The sequence below is a fragment of the Homarus americanus genome, unplaced genomic scaffold (assembly GCF_018991925.1).
Source record: "Homarus americanus isolate GMGI-L3 unplaced genomic scaffold, GMGI_Hamer_2.0 scaffold11022, whole genome shotgun sequence".
Classification (NCBI taxonomy): domain Eukaryota; kingdom Metazoa; phylum Arthropoda; class Malacostraca; order Decapoda; family Nephropidae; genus Homarus; species Homarus americanus.
Genome location: NW_024737068.1, coordinates 14,311,226 through 14,335,981, shown reverse-complemented (window position 1 = coordinate 14,335,981; position 24,756 = coordinate 14,311,226). Strand labels below are relative to the sequence as shown.

Here is a 24,756-nt window from a genome sequence, read left to right as displayed (position 1 = left end):
TATACACATTCACCATGGGAGTATACACATTCATCATGGGAGTTATACACATTCATCATACACATTCACCATGGGAGTTATACACATTCACCATGGGAGTTATACACATTCACCATGGGAGTTATACACATTCACCATGGGAGTTATACACATTCACCATGGGAGTTATACACATTCACCATGGGAGTTATACACATTCACCATGGGAGTTATACACATTCACCATGAGAGTTATACATTCATTCACATTCATGGGGGGTTTACACATTCACCATTGGAGTTATACACATTCACCATGGGAGTTATACACATTTACCATGGGAGTTATACACATTCACCATGGGAGGTTTACACATTCACCATGGGAGTTAAACACATTCACCATGGGAGTTATACACATTCACCATGGGAGTTATACACATTCACCATGGGAGTTATACACATTCATCATGGGAGTTATACACATTCACCATGGGAGTTATACACATTCACCATGGGAGTTATACACATTCATCATGGTACTTACAAACAAACATTCACTAAGGGACTTACCAAGAAACAAACAAATACACTCCTCTAACTATACACATTGCCATCATTATTATATCATCCACATCAACATCTATATAAATAATAATAAACATCTCAGGTAGGATGGATGCGTCAGGTAAGGTGAGGGATGATCAGTTTCCGTGTGGGGTCGTCTGATGCTGCGTGACTAATTGCCCAACACAAAAGCAGATTGGAAACGCTCTTATCAAGATTGAATGCATTATTATTTTTTCTTGTATCTTTTCCCGGTAAACTCTAACACGCTCGTTGTATTTTTTTTTTCTTTTTTATTGTATTTTTCTTTCTTTTTTCATTGTTTTATTTCGTGTGTTTTTAAATGTCTCTTGTGAATTTGTAATGTTATGTTTTTATAATGTCACGTAAAACAGGTGGATAAAGGGTGAGAGGATGTTAAGGTAAGGTTAGCTTTGTTACGTTAGGTTAGGTTAGGTCAGGTTTGGTTTGGTTTGGTTAGGTTAGGTTAGGTCAGGTCAGGTCATAAGCACTCTGGCCCAAACGTCCTACATTCGGGGAAAAAAAAAGTAGTGATTATGTGTCAGGTGAAGGTGTTGTATTTGTTAAGATGGCCAGAGTAACCCAGCACCCCTCCCCCCGCCCCCCGCTCCATCACTGACTGTACCCCTTGACTCAGATAAATCGTTCCACACCAAATATAAATTCACTTGTTTTTTTTTTCTTATCTTCCCAAAAATGTTGTGTTGTACTGAACTCCCATGCTGAAGCTGTACCCCCCCCCTCCCCCACACCACTAACCTTGATACTTGTCCACTATCACCACCACCACCACTCGTTCTTCACCACTTCCAACCGTCCACCGCCACTTGTTTTTTTCCACCACCACCATTCACTACCATCACCACATATACCACAAAACAACCACCACGTCCACCACTAGTTTTCTACCACCATTACCAACCGTCCACCACCATCACCACCTGTTCACCACCACCAATTTTCCACCACCACCACTATTACCTACATCCACCACTAGTTCTCCACCACCATCACTACCAACCGTCCACCACCATCACCACCAAACAACCACCAAACACCCACACCCACACACACACGCACAGTCTTCATCGCCTCTAAAATTGGAATAAAAGAATAAATCCTAATCTGTGGTGGCCCGTGTGTGGGTCTCCCGTGTATGGTCAGGTCCGGCATTAACACGTTGTACACACGTCCACGCCAGGGTTCTCAAACACTTGTACACTAAATCTTACCCTTAATTCCCAGAAGATGTTCGCAACATTTCACTGAGCCCAAGAATTTCCTGTGACCTCGTATGTATGCCACTGGACTTGCGTTCATATAATAAATGGCTGAATCTCTTGAAAAAATTCTACTAAATTCGCACAGTCATCGACGAAACAAAATACATACATATGTAAAATAAAATCCGAGTGTCTTGCCTGCAGAGAACTCGAGCCTTCAAGACCCAGGAGCCACTCCCACACTGCTGGGGTCATCCTTCATTGTCACTACACCTCCACACCTTTACTTACACAAATCACTTATCCATTAAACACGAATAAACATGCCTCGGCCCCCTTCCTTCGCTCATCAACCCACACCAAGCTCCCATTACGGTATAAAATCTCACGCATCATCTACTACGCCATAAAGTTGAGCGGATTTACGATAGTGGGCGAGAGAGGACTTGTGTGGGGTTGGGTGAGGGTCGATGACGCAATCGTGGCGGGCCAACCAGTCCCCACCACCCGCCCGCTCTGAGTGACTCAGGGGAGTGAGTCCCTCCCTAATAGTGTACGTTTATTTACTCCCTCTACCTCTACACATTGTCTTAATACTCCTCCTCACTCACTCAGTAATTTCCTTCCCTCACTCCTCCCGGCATCCATCTTCCCTTTCCATTCTCCAACCTCTCGCCAAACAAGTAACCTCCCTCACCCTCACCACCCTTCCTGGGGTGTCTCAAGAACACACTATAGCGTCATCCCGCAGGCATGCACGACTTTCACCCAGCCCTCAGCATCACCTGTAGGTCTGTTACCATAGAGATAAGACAACACCGGGCTCAGCTCCTCGTGATTTACTCTATTACTGAAATTATCTCAGTTGTTTCCTATACCGTCGTTAACTAACAAAAACAACTCTAAACCGGGGAAATATTTATGTCGACGGACGACCTAAAGATTAGCCTCCACCCCACCTCACCTCTCTGATGATTAAACACCCTAACTCTACCTGTCACGAGAAACACCCTTGTTAGTCGTCTGTCTCCTGCTGAGCAAACAACACAACACAACACAGTCCGAGACTTTCCCTTCAGCCAAGCGCAGGGCGAACTTCACGTTATAGCCACTGAATGAAATATCCTAGAGTCCTAACAAGCGGGAACAAAAATATATACATAAAAAAGTTAAATTCAGGTTCTCATGGACCTTAAAAATGCATCAACACAAACCTCACATTTCAAAAACATTCCCCTGAAGCTGCAATCATGACGTGGGACTAAACACACACACACACACACACACACACACACACACACACACACACACACACACACACACACACACACACACACACACACACACACACACACACACACACACACACACACACACACACACACACACACACACACACACACACACACACACACACACACACACACACACACACACACACACACACACACACACACACACACACACACACACACACACACACACACACACACACACACACACACACACACACACACACACACACACACACACACACACACACACACACACACACACACACACACAATACATAAGACGACTGAAGAATCTGCAGTCATTAGCAACGAACAACAACTGCCACTAAGACAGGATTAAAACGTGTTGTGACCTTAATCACGACCAAAACCATGATGTAATTCGCTTTCCTGTCCTCTCTCCCTCCCCTTCCTCTCACAACCTCCTTTCTCCCCTCCTACACACAAATCCCTCTTCACCCTTTCTCTTATAACCCCGTACGTCACCCAAATTTAACGCACTCTAAAAATTCCCTCCTTCCCTTTAACCACTCTAAAAATTCCCTCCTTCCCTCCATCACACTTAACTCATTCTAATAACACCCTCCCTCCCTCCCTCCTTCACACTCCACATGCACTCTCCATTCTGTCATAATTCCTCCTCTCCTTAGTTATCATTCAACACACATTCTCTTATAATTCTCTCTCCGTCACCGCCCTCACCCTCAAAACAACCTCTCCCGTTTAAATCTTCATCATTTTAACCTAATCGTTTTCTTCCAAATCCGTCTTCTCGATCCTCCTAATCCGTCAACCTGATCTTCTTTCCTACCTCATCGCTCACTCTCTTCCCCGCGGTGACTCATCAAATTGGCCTCATAATTGGACTTAAATGAATTCTGAAGTCTTAATGGAACCCAACCCGAATAACTTCCAGTCCAAAGGAACCCTTATCCCAATCTCAACCCCCCTTCAGGTCCTAACAGCCCCCGAAATCCTAATAGAATCCGGGGCTAATGGAACCCAATCTTAAAAAAAAAGCTTCCTAATAGGACCCAGTTCTAGTACACCCCTGTTCTAATGGGTCATCTAGGTTTGGTTCAGTTGAAGAGTACAATACTAGAACTTGCGTCGTCCCCCCTCCTCTGGCGTAGTCGTCCCCCTCTCCCATGGTGTTATCTACCCTGTCGTTCACCCTCCCCTTAGACTTCCAGCTGCACCCAGAGGAGTAAGTGCACAGACAGTCATCGCCGAGTCTCTCTCTCTCTCTCTCAAAACAATGGCAATTAAAGCAATCTAATTTGCTCACCGTTGTTCAATTAACAGGCTCGTGCTACACCGCCGGATTCTTGCTGAGGAACATCAGGTACACACACACACACACACACACACACACACACACACACACACACACACACACACACACACACACACACTACGACAGGTCTCATCACGTTAACCCCACAAGCACGGAGGTGGCCAGAACAGGACTCATCATAGATCTTTGTAAATAGAGTTTTCAAGTAATAGATAAGTGTTATTAAACGGATAACATGAAAATTAGCCACCCTAGCTTCTTTCACTTGTCTAATCTAGCTTAACCTAATCAAACCTAACCTTATCTCACTTAACCGAAGCTACCATAACCTAAGTTAACCTAATCTAACCTTGAATAACTTAGCCTATAATCTAACCCAGAAAAGAGAGAGAGAGAGAGAGAGAGAGAGAGAGAGAGAGAGAGAGAGAGAGAGAGAGAGAGAGAGAGAGGATACGAGTACATAAGAGTGTGTGTGTGTGTGTGTGTGTGTGTGTGTGTGTGTGTGTGTGTGCGCGCGCGCGCCTCGCCCACACTTCACAGCAGCGGGAGCAATCACCTGCAGGTAATATACTGATCACCTGAACACCTTTATTTGCATACTCGACTCTCACCACCACTGCCATCACTACCACCACCACAACTATCACCACCGCTATTGCCACCACCAACAATATCATCACCACCATTGCTGTCACCACCACCATCACTACCACCAACACCACTATCACTACCACCACCATCACTACCACCACCATCACCACCACTACTATCACCACCATCACTATCGCTACCACCACGATCATTACCACTACTACCACCATCACTACCACTACTACCACCATCACTACCACTATCATTATCGCTACCACCACCATCACCACCACTACTATCACCACCATCACTATCGCTACCACCACCATCAATACCACTACTACCACCATCACCACCACTATCACCACCATCATTACTACCACCATCACTACCACTATCACCGCCATCACTACCACTATCACCGCCACCACCATCACTACCACAATCCCCTCCACCACAACTACCCTAGTCCTAATACCATCACTACCACCACTACCACCACCATAACCTCCACTAACACTGACTACTAACCCTACAACCACCAATCACCATTCTCATCATACCACTGACCAATCACCACTACCATTATCACCATATTAAACAATCGCCACCACCACCAAAACTAATTTAACCTATCACAATCTAAACCACAGCCACCCACTTCAACAAACCACCAGTACATCAACCAAACACCACCATATCAACCACCCACCTCCACCAATAACCAACATCACCACCACCCACCTATACAAATCACCACCACTCACCTCCATCAATCACTACTATCACCACCATTACCTCCATCAATCACGACTATCACCACCACCCACCTCCACCAAATCACGACCATCACCATCTACCTCCACCAATCACCACCAACGGCCTCCCATCAATTATCTTCCTCCGCTCAGACTACCTGGCAAATTTGTTCTCTTCTGCTAATTAAAAACCTTATTTGCCACACTGGTTACTTCCCACACACACACACACACCCACACACACACATTGCATCGACCTTCTTCCTTGTTATTATCCATCTTCCTGATCCTCCTACTTGATCCCCTTACTTGATCCTCATACTTGATCCTCCTAATGTGAGACTCGATCACTCAAATTCCTCGACCGATCCTTTGACAAGAGGTGAGTAGCTCTTGATTACTCTCTCTCTCTCTTTATCTTTTTTCTTTACTTTTCCATATTACCCCCTTCTTTTCTTCCCTCCCTCCAATACGTTAAACACATTCCCTCCTTTTTCCCTCCCTCCCACACGTCAAGCACCCTCCCTCCTTCCTTATCTTCCCTCCCTCCCACAAATCAAGCACCCTCCTTCCTTCCTTCCTTCCCTCCCTCCCTCTAACTTCTCCTGCGTGGTGGTCGTGACACGAGAGGTGGGTGAGGTCGTCATCGCCCATCCACGCCAGGTCTGCCGCCCCTTACATTACCCCATCACGAAAGACACCCATAACATAAGAACAAGAACATAAGAAAATAAGGAGTCTGCAATAGGCCGGTTGGCCTGTGCATGGCAGCTCCTGTCGAGAGTTACTACCACTCTCTATCATCCATGAATCTATCTAGCCTCCTTTTAAAACTTTCCAGCGTTCCAGCACTTACTACAAAGTTGCTAAGCTTGTTCCACTCGTCCACCACCCTATTTGTGAACCAGTTCCTTCCTATCTCCCTCCTAAACCTAAACTTATCCAACTTAAATCCGTTGCTACGACTCCTATCCTGCTCGGATATTATAAGAACTTTAGCTATACCTCCTTTATTGATTCCTTTCACCCACTTAAATTCTTCTATCATATCTCCCCGCACTCTTCGTCTTTCTAGGGAATGCAAGTTTAGTTTCTTTAACCTATCTTGATATGGAAGGTTTCTAAGTCCCGGAATCATTTTCGTCATTCTTCGCTGTACCGACTCCAGTGAATTGACTAGCGCAAGATATAGTTGCAATAAGACCTCTGCACTCTTATTACTTACACTTCTATATATAAAACCCAATACTATGTTTGCCTTATTTCGAACATTAACGCACTGTTTTCTAGGCCGTAGGCCCGGGCTTACAAGTACCCCTAAGTCTCTTTCACAAGTCGACTTCTCTAGGTTGATGTTGTTAAGGCTGTATACATTGACAGTATTTGTTCTTCCAATATTAAGTACACTGCACTTGCTGGTGTTGAATTTCATTTGCCATTTTTCTGACCACTCCTGCAGTTTATTTAAATCCTCCTGTAGTGCATTTGCATCCTGCCCTGAATTAATCTGCCGCCCTATTTTGGTGTCATCCGCAAACTTGCTTATGTCACTGCTGATCCCAGTATATAGATCGTTTATGTAGATTATGAACAAGAGTGGCCCAGTACGGACCCCTGGGGAACCCCACTGGTTACACAGCCCCACTCAGATTTAACGCCATCTACGCTGACCGTCTGTGTTCTATCGATGAGCCATGATTTTATCCAATTTAAAACTTTCCCCTCGATACCATGAGCCTTAACTTTTCTCAGAAGCCTCTGATGCGGTACTCTGTCAAACGCTTTGCTAATGTCAAAGTAAATAACATCGTAATTTTCGTTATTATCTACTACCTCGAAGACATTCCTGATAACCTCCCTACAAAATCCCACTTCCCCGTGTGTATGTAATAATAATTAACGGTTTATTGAAAATGTTCAGCAGCTCGAAGGCTGAAAATATACACTGGACAGAAATGACTTATTACATACAAAGACGTGGGGTGGGTGGGTCGTTTAACAAAAGCTTTCATTACTAAAAGGAGATGGCCCGGGCTGGTCTCTTGCCATACTGTGTGAGGTGACGTAGGCCACGTGGTGCAGTAACTCGTCCGTAGGTGTTGACAAGAAGGACCTCACGTGGTCATGGAGACACCGGGTGGTGTGTGTGTGTGTGTGTGTGAGAGAGAGAGAGAGAGAGAGAGAGAGAGAGAGAGAGAGAGAGAGAGAGAGACACACACAAAACTCACTATTTTTGCTGCGTTAGTCAGCTATATAAACGCCTTTTCCCACTGACTGACACACTGCCTTGATCCTTATCAGTTGTCTTCGCCCCCCCCCCCACCCCCTTCGCCTCACCCGTGACTCCCGCCACATCATGCCAAGGGTTCCTCACACACGTCAACCACCCACCACTAACGCAGCTGGCGATCAATTCTTAAAGTCAGCTCACCCAAAGCCCATTAAAGCTGGAATCTTCAAAAGCGATTTTGGATTACGTTTTCATATTAAAGAACAAAATCATAGAATTTAAAAACATTCTGTCCCAAAAAATCTTAGACCCCCCAAAACAAAATTAGGGAGACACCAAAGGACCGCCGCGCCATAATACCCAACATGATATATAGACGTATAAAAAGTAACGGGAGTGTCAATATAACTATAAATGACATTCCGTCAGTGAGTGGGCGGGGAGCTTTTAAAGGCGCCAGTCCCACCTCCCGCCGCCAAACTCCCTTCTCACGCCTCTCGCTACCCTCTCTCCTCCTTCTCACGCCTCCCACCACCCTTTCTCCTCCTCACGCATCCTAACTCCCACCTACCGTTTCCGACGCCCTAAGGATTTATAACCACAAAAAAGTCATTATCACTGTAATTTTTCTTCTCGTGCAACAGTGAAGGCTAAAGTTAACATGACGTGTATTGTGCACATCCTGTGAGAACCTTTACAGTTACCACCACCGAATCACTTGAACTAATGTAATACCTTGAAATGGTAACAGTATTAAAAAATTCAGTACCAACAGTACATACACAGGTACAATCAACAACTAAAATTTCTTGACACTCCTGTTCCAAACTGAACTAGACACTACAGCGCCATCAATGGGTAGACACACATGTTGGGTGACTCTTGTAGTTCGGAGTCTCAGGAGAGTACAAGGAGTTTTGCTCGTGCATATTCCAAGTCACAGACACCACTACACGTACAAACATCTCTAATAATATGACAAGTAAATACTGATTATGGTACTGACCCGAGATCCTGTTGGGTATATCTAAACCAAGTTTCCTCAGAATCAACCACTTAGAGGAGTCATTACATGCATGGGGTACGGAAGCTCCTCACCTCTGAGAAACACAAATGGCCCGAACTCCCTCAAAGAAAAGGGGAATATACTGATTTATCTATCCTGTGCACAAGGCCCTCATAAGGAAACACTGTGCCATGGATCAAGACTACAGCTGAATCTGTTCTCGAGATATGGTGTTTACAATTCGGGGCCGACAGACGCACTGACCGACACATCTCCAGGTCCCTTCCCTTACGAGCCAGACGACTAAGACCCTCCTAAGGATTATATTATTATTATTATTATTATTATTATTATTATTATTATATAACATATCATGCACACAGAGAGATCTGATATACAGTACATTATTCCGTCACATAATCAGGCTCAATACATATTATGACGTCACATCATCTTGTAAATAAAAACAAATCCGGCTCAATGCCCATAATTCCATCACAATCAACCAGTACACATTAAGATACTTCAACACCATTTATACTAAACACACAGACACAACACACCGCATCCAGATATAGTAAACACCTGAAAATTAAATAATACAGTGGGATTAAAGACGAATATAATCTAAGGTAAGAGTATAAACATGGCGGGCCACTTACCGAGACGAGTACTACGTGTGTATAAAAAAGCGTGGGATCTCCAGAGCCTCACATCGGGGAGAACTGATCCATCTCACAAACCTGAAACGAAGAGGGAACAATGAACAACTGGTGAGGGTAGGTAAGGGTGGGAACAGAACCCCCCTTCCTTCTTGTTTCCTTCCTTCCCTCAATTCACCCTTCGACTTTGTTGGTAAAGAGACGGTGAGAGAGAGAGAGAGAGTCTGTCTGTCTGTCTGTCTGTCTGTCTGTGTGTGGGTGTGTGTGTGTGTGTGTGTGTGTGTAACAAACATAAACACCAACAAAGTTCCTTCACCTGTTATGATAAGAGAAAGTAAAAAAATAACTCACAAAGGTAACCCCTCCCCTTCACTCCTTCACCTCCTCCTCCCCTCTCTCTGCCACCCCCCGTCCTTTTCTCCCCCGCATCAACCTTTCTCTTCAATAATAATGGCACAGAGGGGAAGGGGGGAGGGAGGAGAGAAACAAGGAATATCGCCCTCTCAGCCCCCTCCCTAAAAACTAAGGAAGGATAATCAAGTCCAGAACACGGGTCTTAATTACCTCCCAAGGCTCCTTATTAATGGTAGTAACTGATCAATTACAAACACATTTGGCTCCAGGGCTTCCTCCTTCCCTCCCTCTCCTCCTATCCCTTCCCACTTCTCCCACTCCTCCTAACCCTGCTCATTTCTCTCACTCTAACAACTAGTTCCCACCCTCTCATTTCAACCCACTCGCTCCTTACACTCCAGCAACTGACCCTTGCCCCTCTCCCACTCCACCACGGAACTTTCCCACGTGTATTGTCCCAGCATCCTCTCACTCCCTCACCCACCCCTCTCACTCTCCCGCCCCCCTCCCTCTCCCTCTCCTCTCTTCTTGACATCCTTACCTACTCTCCTTCTTTACTCTCGACACCATTCTCTCCTTTACTGCCTTGATGATTATTTCTTGGGTTTTTTCTTCCTTCACTTCCTTCTTTTGCTCGAGTCATCATCGTTCTCTCTACTTTGCCTTCTCTTATGTCTCCTCCTCCTCTTTCTTCTTCTTCTCCTCCTTCTTCTTCTCCTCCTTCTTCCTCTTTCCTCCTCCTCCTCCTCCTTCTTCTCTTCCTCCCCCTCCTCTAGTCTCTTAATTACTCCTTCTCTTCTTTTTTACTATTCTCCCGTTCATTATCATCATCCTCCTCCTCCTCCTCTTCTTCTTCAACTAGTCATCCTCACCTCCTCATCCACTCACCTGATCAACTCTCTCATCGCTTACATCACTCATTACCCCTCCTCCCTCCCCCATCCCCCTCCTCCATCTTCCCCCTCCCCCCTCCAGCCTCCCCCAGCCTCCCCACATCTCCCTTTACCTCCCACGCTCTTAACCTCCTCATCAGCATGCACCACCTCTTCCTCCCCCTCCTCCGGTAAGTGGCAGTGAGGGGGTCAACTGAGGGTTGGGTAAAGCTTTCACTTGAAAATTGGGGATCAGGTTTAGAGGAGAAAGCTGGTTAAAGAAAGAAAGACAGGTTAAACAGGAGGGAGGGAAGGAGGAGAGAAGAATAGAATGTTATGATGAAGTGAGAGACAAAGTAACAATAGAGAGAGAGGTGAGGGGGTGACTCTCCTATTTCCTAGTAATATTCCTCTCTCCCTCTTCATCTCTCCCACTTCTTCATCTTGTCCACTTCCTCCATGCTTTCCTCTCCCACTCCTTCCTTCTCCTCTCTTTCCTCTCCCTCCTCCTTCTTCTTTTTCTCTCTTCCACTTTCTTATCTTCCTCCTCCCCACCTCTTCAGTCATCCATATCCTGTTCGTCACGTCTCCCTACAACCTGAAGGACTCTTTAACTCCCCGCTCCTACACGCGCCATTCTCCCCTCTTCCTCCTCCTCCTCACACCATCCTCCCCTCCCTCCATTCTTCCTCCTCCCCTCCTCTCACCCTCCTCTCCACGTGCCATCCTCCCCTCCCTTCCTCATCCTCCGCACGCCATCCTCCCCCCCCCTCTTCCTCCCTCACCCAACACTTAACAAACACCAACAAGGGAATCACAAAGCCACCAGAACGAGCCGACACAATTCAAGACCCAACCCAACATCTTGACACAGGTATAAAAACATGTATTGTACACCAAACAGCCAGACAGGTCACGACACCAGTTCCAGAGACAGACTACACCAACTTACACCTGTAAATGGGTTGTTATATAAGCTAAATCCAGGTAAATAAAGTTTGAAAAATATCACCTATAGTAGTTCATTTATTACCAGTTACAAGACAGAATTACAATAAGGAAACTTTGCAAAATAAAATAAACAAAATTAACCCTTTGAGTACCATGATATTAGCACTTAAGTCATCAAGTCATCGTGATCAAGGTGTTAAGTTATAGTTCTCAGAGGGTTGTCATCGTTCTCAAGAGGTTATGTCATCTTTCTAAAGGGGTTAATTCATCGTCCTCAAGAGGTTAAAGTCATCGTCCTCGAGGGGTTAAATCATCGTCCTCAAGGGATAAAGTCATCGTCCTCAAGGAATTAAGTCATCGTCCTCAAGGGATAAAGTCATCGTCCTCAAGGGATAAAGTCATCGTCCTCAGGTAATTAAGTCATAGTCCTCGAGGGGTTAAGTCATCGTCCTCAAGGGTCATAAGTTAAGTCATCGTCCTCAAGGGATAAAGTCATCGTCCTCGATAAAGTCATCGTCCTCAAGGTAATTAAGTCATCGTCCTCGAGGGGTTAAGTCATCGTCCTCAAGGGATAAAGTCATCGTCCTCAGGGGTTGTCAATAAAGTCATCGTCCTCAGTTAAGTCATCGTCCTCAAGGAATTGTCATCGTCCTCAAGGGATAAAGTCATCGTCCTCGAGGGGTTAATTCATCGTCCTCAAGGGATAAAGTCACGTCCTCAGGTAATTAAGTCATCATCGTCCTCAAGGAATTAAGTCATCGTCCTCAAGGGATAAAGTCATCGTCCCTCAAGGATAAAGTCATCGTCCTCAAGGGATAAAGTCATCGTCCTCAAGGGATAAAGTCATCGTCCTCAAGGGATAAAGTCATCGTCCTCAGGTAATTAAGTCATCGTCCTCGAGGGGTTAAGTCATCGTCCTCAAGGGATAAAGTCATCATCCTCAGGTAATTAAGTCATCGTCTTCGAGGGGTTAAGTCATCGTCCTCAAGGGATAAAGTCATCGTCCTCAAGGGATAAAGTCATCGTCCTCAGGTAATTAAGTCATCGTCCTCAAGGAATTAAGTCATCATCCTCAAGGGATACAGTCATCGTCTTCAGGAAATTAAGTCATCGTCCTCAAGGAAGTAAATCATCGTCCTCAAGGAATTAAGTCATCGTCCTCAAGGGGTTTATGCTAATCTTTGTGGTTTTGCCAAAGTGAGCCAATTAGGATGATATACATTTTTACGGATTCACTTACGAGGAATATTCACAGAGCCAAACCATCGAGAATGTCTATACAGTACACCCAGACGTCCACTAACACGCTGAGGATTATATGTGGAAGATATATGGTATAAAGGGATCAGGGAGAGGTTAACCCCTCCCTCTGCTTATTTGACCTCACGTTTAAACACACCTAACGCTAACCTAACCAATCATAGCCTAACCTAACCAAACCTAACCCCAGGTAGCGTTAGCGTTTAATCATCAGGTAATTCATATCATGTACTGAGAGAGAGAGAGAGAGAGAGAGAGAGAGAGAGAGAGAGAAACAAATGAAAAGGAGAAAAAATAAAAATGAAAGAACAAATGAGTATAAAGGTGAAGGAGACAGGTAGAACTATTAATTAGATACAACATGATGACTATAGTACCTGGTTAAGTTAGGTTATGAGATGACAAGTGTATGGAAGAGAAAATATTATAATTATTACAGGATGATGTGATGGAAAGAATTAATAGAGAGAGACAGAGATGGAGGAGGAAGAGGAGGAGAAAGTGGAATATAATATGTAAGGAATAATTGACGGAAGGGGAGGAAAATGGGAAGATTATAACAGTAAATAAAGACAGGAAGAAAAGAAATGAAGGATAAGAATGAAGAGGAAGAGTAGGAAAAGGAGAGAGAGAAAGGTTAGTGGAAATGAGAGAAAGCGAGAGAAAGCTGCGATGAGATGACGCGGAGGTGAGTCAGGGAGGGGGCCCAACGGAGGGAGGGGGGAGGGGGGAGGGGGAGGGGGCTGGCTGAATGAGGGGAAACTCACGGGTTTTCCCCAAGCGAGCTTCCGGGAGTAGCTGCCTCTTCCCCTCAAATCCTAATCTCGTCCCCCCCCCTCAATTCTCCTTTTTCCCCCTCCTGCCACCTCCCCTCTCCCACCCTCCCTCCCTCCCTCTACCACCACCACCACCGCCTCGCCACACCTGGGTAGTGATGGTGGCAGGACGGGTGGTAACTTAAAGTGGGAAGCCCTGACACACACACAGTGGACTGGAAGGCCCATGTAAACAACACAATCAAGGCAGCCTCGTACCGACTCAACATGCTTCGACGACTCAGGTCACTTGGGACACCCACGCCAGAGCTGAAGACCATCTACAAAGCCTTTATTCTCCGCAAACTAACGTATGCGTCACTAGCCTGGTCGTCTTCTCTCAACTCTACCCAACAATGTCAGCTAGAGAAGGTACAGAAAAGGGCCTGCAGAATCATGCTCGGCGCAGACTACTCCGGCTACACCAACGCTCTCTCCACCCTGGAGATGCCACCTCTCAGTGACCTCCACCACCAAGCACTAGCAAGGTTTGGCAGTGGACTACTGCACCACCCTCGTCATCGCCAACTCCTGCCACCGGCAGTCCCCCGCCCACCTCACGCAGTCCAGCACTACAATAAAATTCAGCCCATTAGAGCCCGCACCGATAGATATAAGAATAGCACCATCCCATCTATTGTTAAAATAATACACAATTCCTGATTTATGTACTGTACAGCCCTGTAAATGTATTGAACGCATATTACATCATTATGTCTAAATCCAATGTAAGTTTGTATATTTTCAGCCACCGGCTGCAACTCTATTAATAAACCGTTGATTATTATTATTATTATTATTATTATTATTATTATTATTATTACACACACACACACACCCACCTTCTGTTACGAGCGAGATCTTTTACTTAAGAGAAATCTTAAAGAAAAGTCCCATAAGTTTACACTCCCCTGCTTGTCACTGGTGTGTGTGTGCGTGCGCCCTCCAATAGCGACAAGTAGCTGGAGCAGCCTAATGAATGTGTGGCCCAACCTGTACACCTGGACAGGTAAGTGTCTCGCTGATGAACATTTGCATCTCTCTTCTTACATCAATTCCCTGGTATTATATTGATCCCCTTCCTCCTCTTTCCCTTAAATTATGTGTTCTCTTCCCTCCTCTTCCACCCCTTCCTTCCCTGGCATGAGGTGATCGTCTTCCCTCCCTTCTTGGTCAATAGCCTCGTCCACACCGTTACTAACAACACCACCAATACAAGTGCCTCACACACACAGTCAACTGTATGTGAAAGTAAATACAATTCAGTGTGAAAATAGTTAAAGGTCTCCATGTTTCGCTGTACAACTAACACTAAACATTTTAAGAATAATTGATACTCTGATTTTCTTAAATATTGTCGCCACTGTCTAGGTATAGCACGGTGTAACTTTAGGGAATTTTGCATTTCTTTTTATGAACTGCAATGGTTCTACGTCTGAATAATGAGTAAATTAGATTTTTCTTTTAAAATTGGTAGTGGAGAGGTGTGGAAGGGGTGTGGAGGAGTCGGGGGTGTGGAGGAGTCGGGGGTGTGGCAGAGTCGGGGGGTGGGCGGGAGCCGGGGGTGTGGCGGGGTGTGGCGGAGTCGGGGGTGTGGCGGAGTCGGGGGGTGGCGGAGTCGGGGTGGCGGAGCCGGGGGTGTGGCGGAGTGGCCGGGGTGTGGGCGGAGTCGGGGTGGCGGAGTCGGGGGTGTGGCGGAGTCGGGGGTGGCGAGAGTCAGTCGGGGTGAAGTGGAGGAGTCTGAAGTCGATGGAATGGAGGAATAAGGGTTAAAGGGGGTGGATGGGTCAGGGGTTGAAGGGGGTTGATGGGGTGGAGGAATCGGGGGATGGAGGAAGTAGAAGTATCAGGGATAGAGGAGTCAGGAGGTGGAGGAGTCAGGAGGTGGAGAAGTCAGGATTTTGAAGGGGATGGAGGAGTCTGGAGGTGGAAGGGGTGAAGGAGACAGGAATGTAGGAGTCAGGAGGTGGAGGAGTCTGGAGGTGGAGGAGTCTGGAGGTGGGAGTGTATAAAGCAGTAGACCCCCAACACACACAAACAAGGATCACCAATAACAAATCCCTAACCTGGTGATAATTGAACCTGTCTCACTAAAATACATTCCAGTTACAATTTCAATAGTTTTCTTGAAGTCGTTTTTATATTTTAGCTCAAGTCAACCAGTAAGTTCCACCCAGACATCTTCTCTTACGAGTTACAATGTTACAATGTTACAATGTTTTCTTGGTGAGTATTAAGTTTATCACGTGGCAAACTGTCTGGTAGACGGCGGCGACCAGCGGCCAGCAGGATATTCGGGACGCACCGCCGTTGTCGTGGGGTGTTAGTCCTTGGTAGGGGCACCACAGGGATGATGCTATCACCACCCCTGGTTCACAGCATTCATGAGCTTCGACACGACACCTCGCACACATGCAACCCAGAATGCACGCCAATCATCGAACAATTTTGCAAGCATACTGCGGTTACGCCAGTCACAGTCACACACACACACACACAAAATACACACATACAGGCAGATTAGTTTAAGACTGAGCTGTTGTGTGTTCATATTTGTTCAAACAGTTCACACACACACACACACACACACACACACACACACACACACACACACACACACACACACACACACACACACACACACACACACACACACACACACACACACACACACACACACACACACAAAATGTCCACTTTCTGAGCTGTCAGACATACACACTGCCGGCAACAACACAGGCGAAGGTGGGGAGGCGGAGGCGTCAGGGGGCTTAGACCACGATATATAGAGGGACTGAGGGGGCCACTGAGGACTGTAAGGACTGGGGGCTGATCGGGGGCTGGTGGTTGATCGGGGCGAGTGAGGGACTGGGGGCTGATTGGGGACTAGTGAAGGGCTGGGGGCTGGTCGGGAGCCAGTGAGGGACTGGGGGCTGATTGAGGGCTAGTGAGGGACTGAGGGCTAGTGGTGGACTGGGGGCTGATTGGGGACCAGTGAAGGACTGGGGGCTGGTCGGGAGCTAGTGAGGGACTGGGGGCTGATTGAGGACTAGTGAGGGACTGGGGGCTGGTCGGGGGCTAGTGAAGGACTGGGGGCTGATTGAGGGCTAGTGAGGGCCTAGGGGGGCTGGTCGGGAGCTAGTGAGGAATTGTGGAGTCACCCTTACTCTCGTCCCTCCTCCCGTCCACTCCGCGCGCCGCCAGGCCTCCACTAGCGGGAAAACCCAGACAGGGGCGTGGCGGCGGAGGGAAATGGAGCTGTAAGGATGAGACACCCTGGCCCTACCCGCTTCCATTACCGAGGGAAACAACACCATTACAGTGCCACCACCACCACAACTACTACCACCATTACCACCACCACCACAACTACTACTATTACCACCACCACAACTACTGCCTATCATTAACCTCCACTGCAACCACCATTACCACCATTATTTGTGCCCTAAGAGTTACAATATCACTGTCACTACTATCAGCGCACACACACACACACACACACACACACACACACACAGGACCCAAACCAGCATCGTGCTAACTCTGTACCCATGGAACGACCCCTTACAAGGAGAGAGGAGGAGGAGTAGTAGTAGAGCTTTAAGAAAAATGAGATACAATGGAAAGGCAAGAGAGAGAAGAAACAGACGAGAGATAAACAAATAAGGAGGAGAAAAGAGGAGTTAGCGGGGAGAGGGAGAGGGAGAGAGGGAGAGAGAGAGAGAGAGAGAGAGAGAGAGAGAGAGAGAGAGAGTTGCGTTACATTACGTTGCGTTGCGTAAATTTTATTAAGGTGGACCTATTTCATCTATTACCTGTCTGTATACGTGATAAAATGAGTCTTTCTATTAATATGATAGAAATTTAGGGTCACGTGTAGATGAGACATACCAGTTTATTTTACCTGATGATTAAACACCCTAACACCTATACCTGTGGGGTTAGATTAGGTTATATCTTGTTAGAATGCTACGTCATGTTAGGTTAGGTTAGGTTAGTTTAGGTTAGGTTAGGTTTGTGTGTTCATTCATGAGGTGAAATAAACTAGGCTCCTTAATCTTGACGTGATCCAACCTTCATACACTTAATATTAACACCCAGTAATTTAATAACTTGAATACTTTACCGTCTCCAAAACCAATTATACCTACACGTAATATTAATAATCTTCAAAATAACATTCCCAAGATACCTGACCTCAAAAACATGCAAACTTTCGACACTACAACAAATTGCTTACAGCTATAGGACAAAATTCTCTCTCTCTCTCTCTCTCTCTCTCTCTCTCTCTCTCGTAATGTTACAACACCTTGGCCACTTAAATAAATGTTGATTCTGGTTAAGATAAACAGTTTTCTCAAGTCAGGTGGGAAGACGGATACGACACTAAACTTGACGGATACGACACAAAACCTGATGGATACGACAAAAGACCAGAGGGATACGACAAAAGACCAGAGGGATACGACAAAAAAAAACTGAAGATGTGAGAGAGTTGAGGAGGTGATGGAACTGAGAGAATTATGAAGCTGAGAGGTAATCGAGCTGATATGAGGATGGAACTGAGAAATAGCAAAGGAGCTAAGATGTGAAAGAGCTGAGATGTGATAAAGCTGAGAGGAGGGTGAACCTGAGAGGGTTATGAAGCTGAGAGGTAATTGAGCTGAGAGGAGGATGGACCTGAGGAAGATAAGAATTGAGAGAAGGTTAGAGCTGAGAGGTTAAAGGCAAGAAAAACTAAAACAAACCAAACAAAGACAATTGACAAGAAGAAGAAGAAGAAGAAGGCAGGAAGACAAGGTAAGGGGGGAGAGAGAGAGAGACACACATCAAAGGGTCGACTGTACTGGCGTTGGATCGATGAAGAAAATAGGTGGGTAAATATTGGAGGGTAATGGGGCCGCTGATGTGATATTCAGTAAGAGGGGAAAGTTTTCTATACTGTGGTGGGTGTGTCAGCCGGCCTCCTGCCTCCCTTAATACTACACAGGCTGTTGTTTACTCGTCCTTAGGGTAGTATAGCTTGTGTTTTTTCTTATAGCGTATAGTGTCTTTAATCCTTCGTATAGCACTTTCTTGCACCCTGTAGTACGTTGCCTCGGTGTATTATATAGAGCCTTGTGTGCCTGTCATCTAGTTTTTTTTTTTTTAATGGAACAATTTCGTGAAGTATTACTCAGACAGTTTTGATTTTAACATGTATGTATAACGTTCTGTTAATACGGGACATACAGGTCACCTTCTCTCCCTCTCTCCCTCGAGCAACCCGGGGTAGTACGGAAATAAAACACACACACACACACACACACACACACACACTGATAATTAAGAGAATACAGTAGAAGGTAACTGTTTCTATCAAGTTCCACACAAGATAATTATACGCCCTCCATAAACACCAGTAGCCCGGGTGTGCGGTAAGTGATAAAACTGACCCTTTTCCTGGAGTTGCAAAACGTCACATCCATCCATCTCAACTTCTGTAAGTTACTTCAGGGCTCCGAGTATCCTAAAAATCGCTTTAAGTGCAAATCTATGTACCTTGAACCTTTCAGCTGCTAAGGTCCTACACACCCCTCAGGTCCCAGGCCCAATTGTCACACTTCGTTGCGTTTTGCCCAAACACCTATTTTTCCCCCGAGACGCCAACCTTCACGAGTGTGGAGACCCGGCACACAGCACAACCCATAATGATCTGGCATTAACTGAGGGTAGGGTAAAAAAAACGTAAAAGTGAGTACAAGGTTTCTTATAAGACATAACACAACCTAGGAACCTGGACAGAGTCAAACAATCATATATCATTATTATGTAAAAGATAAACATTAATAAAATAAAATAAAATAAAATAAAATAAAATAAAATATGTGAGCACAGTGTCCCAAACTAGTTCCAGCACAACCTAAAGATGCTGTGGGAGTCAGCAGGAAACGGCCGCCACACTGTCCAGAGTGGCTGGGGGTCCCAAGCCGAGATAAACAAATGGTCGACACAGCTTGGGATGGTAAAGCAAGTGTTGATCAGGCCTTCACCACAACCACTACCACCACCACAACCACCAGAGCCGCCGCCATAACCACAACCATCATCACCACAGCCGCCGCCGCCACCACAACCACAGCCGCCGCCACCACAGCCACTACCACAACAGCCGCCGCCAAGGACCACCAAGACCTGCTGTTGGTGATGAGTCTCCGTCTTGGTGAAGAGCCTGGTGCTTCTGGAATCTTACTAGTGCCGGGTCTATGCTGGTGATGAATTTCCGGGTTTCAGTCCTGGTATGAAGTTGAAAGTCAGTGGTGCAAAACCTACTCATGGTGACTGGCTTGGTGTCAGTGGAGCCTTTATAGTGTCCGGTGTGTCGTTGATCCTAGTTCTCCACAAGGTTAATGGTGCCTGGATCTGCGACTCACGTTGTTTCCATCTTGGTGCGTTTCAGCAGGTAGGTGAGTCCCCATCACGGTGAGGGGGAGAGATACTGGTGCCTCAGGTGGTGCTCTCAGGTACTAATTCTTATTCGCATTAATAAGGAATCAGGGATCCCACTTCTAATGCTCTTACTCTGTGTATGCGTCTATCTATACACGTATGAGAGGGTATATTCATATATGTGGACTGTGTGTGTGTGTGTGTGTGTGTGTGTGTGTGTGTGTGTGTGTGTGTAAAAGACAGTACAAAATATAACACGGACATCTCAACGACGAAAACATTCACTAACATTTACTACAAAGACTAAACAAATCACAAACCCCTCGACTCTCCTCCACACAACACAACAAGTGATATCAGAGGGAATATTAAAAAAGTTTCCTCTTAAGTGAAAGCAGTGTAAACTTTGATGCAGATACCGCCCTATCAAACATTGTTAAATTGAATTAACACACAAGTTTCCACCTAAACTCAACAAACTATCGTGTCTCCGGGTGTTGGGATGGTAGGTGGCACTGTTGGCACTGTGTCAGGTAAGGGGAAGGTAAGTGGCACTATGACACATAAGGGAAGGTATATAGGACCGGTGGCACTGTGTCAGGTAAGGGGAAGGTAAGTGGCACTATGACACGGAAGGGAAGGTATATAGGACCGGTGGCACTGTGTCAGGTAAGGGGAAGGTAAGTGGCACTATGACACAGAAGGGAAGGTATATGGAACTGGTGGCACTGTGAGGGGGAAAGGTAAATGCCACAACTGACGATGGAGGCTGCACGACAGAGGACACCCGATGGAAGACTGACGTTGTATGTGTCGTCACTGTCATCGACCACACGAGACACCACACCACACAACAGTCACCAGCACACCATCACGGGGGAGGAGATGGTCACGCACCACATACACACAATCTCCCACGGCGCAAAATTGGATCAACTAAATCCACCTCGACCCGCCACAACCTGATGATCGGAGCTAAGAGTCTCCAAGGTCCCTCAGTATATAGTGTTTACAGTACCGTAGAACTAACTGACTCACTGAAGGTACAACGTAATGACACAGCTGACAATATGGAGACAAAAGGACACCAAGACTCTATACCGTAACTGTTTATCTCATCCCTGATACTCTACCATCTGATACACATCCCCCCCCCATGCACCTTCATCCCCTCCGAAATTCCTCCCAAGAGTAAAACAAACCAATTTCTTCAACTCTTCGGAACGACAATTTAACGTAGGAACATTTGAGAGTTGAAGCCCGAGTGGACGTCCAGGAGTGTGGGAAGACGAGACTGACTGTTACCTACTGAATTATTAATACAGTATATACGTCATCGACTAATGGTATTTGTGTATTTGCTGTACCGCCCACATGGCGTTTTGTAACATGAATGGTATTGCATATGTTCTCTTTCACGTCTGTTTTTGTTTATTTGTTTGTTGTAGTTTGGATATATGACGTTTTTAGTTGTTTGTTGTTTACCTGAAATACCTGTTCGATTTTAGGGGGCAGGTGGGCGTGTACCTGTGAGATCCCTTAAAGGTGGTGGAAATAACTAGTGCGGGAAGAACCTGTGGAGAAACCCAACACTCGCCTCTCTCTTTTTCCCCCTCCTTCCTCCTCTTCCTACCTCCCTCTTCTTGCTCTCCTTTCCTCTCTTCTTACTTTCCCTTCCTCTGTTCCTCTTCCTACATCTCTCTTCCTCCTCTTCCTACCTCCCTCTTCCTGCTCTCCTTTCCTCTCTTCTTACTTTCCCTTCCTCTGTTCCTCTTCCTATATCTCCCTTCCTCCCCTCCCTACCTCTGCTCGTTCTCACCGTTCCCCCTTCCTCCCCTCTTCTGGTTCTCGCCTTCAACTTCCCCCTTTCTTCTTCGAGTGCAACACCAGTCATGTACCCCTCTCATCCTCTTCCTCTCTCCTCCTCCCCCCTCTCTACTGATTCTTCTACCTTGTTCCCTCACAACCTTCCCCTCGCCTCTCCTCCCCTTTCGCGTCTCACCTCCTAACATGTCCTCTCATTTCTACACCCTCCCTCCTACCTCGTCTCCCCTTTCAACCCCTTCTTCATCGTCGTCTTCTTCTTCTTCCACTCAACCCTCCCCCTCTGCTTCCTCTCACCCCCCACGCCTTTCTCTCCCCTCTTCGCCCCCTCAATTTCTCTCATCTAAATTTGTCATGTCGTTACCTTTCTTTCCTCCTACCTTGACGCCTCACTTCGACTTTCCTATTCTACCTTCCATTTCCACTCCTTCTTCCCCTCACACCTCCAGCACCACCAGCTTCTTCTTCTCCTCCCTCCTCCCACCATTTCCGTCTCCTCCTCCTCCTCCTCCTCCGGGTCAGTAGCCAAGGCGACAGAGGCTGACAAGGTCCAATAACAATTAGCGGCGACCATGCTGGAGACGGGGAACACCACCACTGATGACACACCGGGAGGGGGGAGGAAGACTATGAGGAAGAGGAGGGAGGCATCTTTGAGAAAGAGGAGGAGGAATCCTATGAGGAAGAGGAGGAGGAAGACTATGAGGAAGAGGAGGAATACTATGAGGAAGAGGAGGAATCCTATGAGGAAGAAGAGGAGGAAGACTATGAGGAAGAGGAGGAATACTATAATGAAGAGGAGGAATACTATGAGGAAGAAGAGGAAGATTAAGAGGAAGAGGAAGATTAAGAGGAAGAAGACTATGAGGAAGAAGAGGAGGAAGACTATGAGGAAGAGGAGGAATACTATGATGAAGAGGAGGAATACTATGAGGAGGAGGAAGACTATAAGGAAGAGCAAGACTATGAGGACCAACACCATTAGATGACATACAATGGGCCAAGGAGACCTGTTTCATTACCAGCCGCCTCCTACCACACAGTACCAGGAGGAGGAGGAGGAGGAGGAGGAGGAGGAGGAGGAGGAGGACTATGGGAGGACTATGGGAGGAAGAGGAGGACTATAAGGAGTGGAGTAGGTCAGGTCAGCTCAAGACACGAGGAAGACGAACAACAAGACCCAAACACGAATGAATGGACACTTCAAGAGAGCAAGAAGAGGAGGAGAGTTAGAAGAAAATCTACATCAAGCTAAGATGAATACCAAGACAAAATCGTAAATATAAAAGAAAAAAATCAACACAAACAAAGAAATAATTAACACCTCCTTCCCTTCTCCCACCACCAGCCCCTCCTCACCCCTTATCCCCCACCTCGACTATAAAACCCCACCACCAACCCCACCTCCCGTTACCTCTTTCCCCATCAGCCCCATTCACACCCTCCCCCCACCTCGACGATAGTGACCTCCTTACTCACCCCCACCACTCACCACCCCACCACCACCAACTCTTCATAAAAATTACCACCAATACTAATAATAATAAACAACATGACCCGTAATTACCAGATATTATCGTCCACCACAACAATACGACACCAAAATAAACAATAATGTAAACAAACGCGATAAATATGACTAATTATTATAATTTCCTGAATGACCACAAACTGAGAAATGTCTGGGGAATTATTTGGGACATTTTGAGGAGGACATTTTAGTGATGTTTCTGGACATTTCTGTGATGTGTTTGGACATTTTTTGGGGAACATTTTAGTGATGTTTCTGGACATTTTGAGGGGACATTTAAGTGATATATCAGGACACATTTTTTTGTGTCAATGTGAGTATTATAAAGCCGCTCATTACTACAGTTAATAATTAATGAGTATTTCGACGAGCTAATAAATTATGAGGAGAATGTTGGGTTAGTAATTACTGAACCTCACCTGTAACTTGTAACTTGAATCTGTAGTTATATTTATCTGTACTGTAATGTTCGCAATGTAATGACTGTAATGATTGTACTGTATTAATTTGTACTATCTTTGTTAATATGGGTCACCTAATTCAGACACCCAAGCTTACTTCACCTGTAAATTAATCACCCTAACGCTACCTGGTTGGAGGGTTAGGTTAGGTTAGTTAGGTTAGGTAGGGGTTAGGTTAGGTTAGCGTTAGGTTGGTTCATCTTCAGGTGAAATAAATTCGGGTATTTAATTTACAGGTGTTGTATTTTGTTTTATATTTCGCTGTATTTAATGTAATAAATCATGTTGTATTTATCGGTACTGTGTTGTTAAGTCTGAGGTGATTGTTTGATCTTCTTTGTTTATTATGTTATAAAATATCTTAAATACCTTACAAGATACAATGGAATGTGTAAACAAATCCCAGGGGTAAATATTTATCATCATTAATCATAACTTATTATATGTTTGTAATTCTGAGTTAAAATTCTCAAACACTTAAGATAATTTTTTTAACCCAAGTGAAAAAACATTACGGTACAATCTCATGAAAATTTTGATGCCATGTTGGATGTTATTCCCAGCCGCAGCTTCAGTGAAGGGCAGCACTTCTCTTAACTCTCTATATACGGAGAAAATACAATTCAA

The 24,756-nt window shown here is 45.6% G+C and overlaps 1 long non-coding RNA gene across 1 annotated transcript in view; it reads right to left on the bottom strand.

Moving 5' to 3' along the window:
• LOC121872988 overlaps positions 1–24,756 on the bottom strand; it is a 151,384-nt gene that overhangs the window by 82,828 nt on the left and 43,800 nt on the right. Inside the window, exon 2 of the long non-coding RNA XR_006090190.1 lies at positions 9,630–9,710. This is a non-coding gene — a long non-coding RNA (uncharacterized LOC121872988). The remainder of the gene's footprint in view (positions 1–9,629; positions 9,711–24,756) is intronic.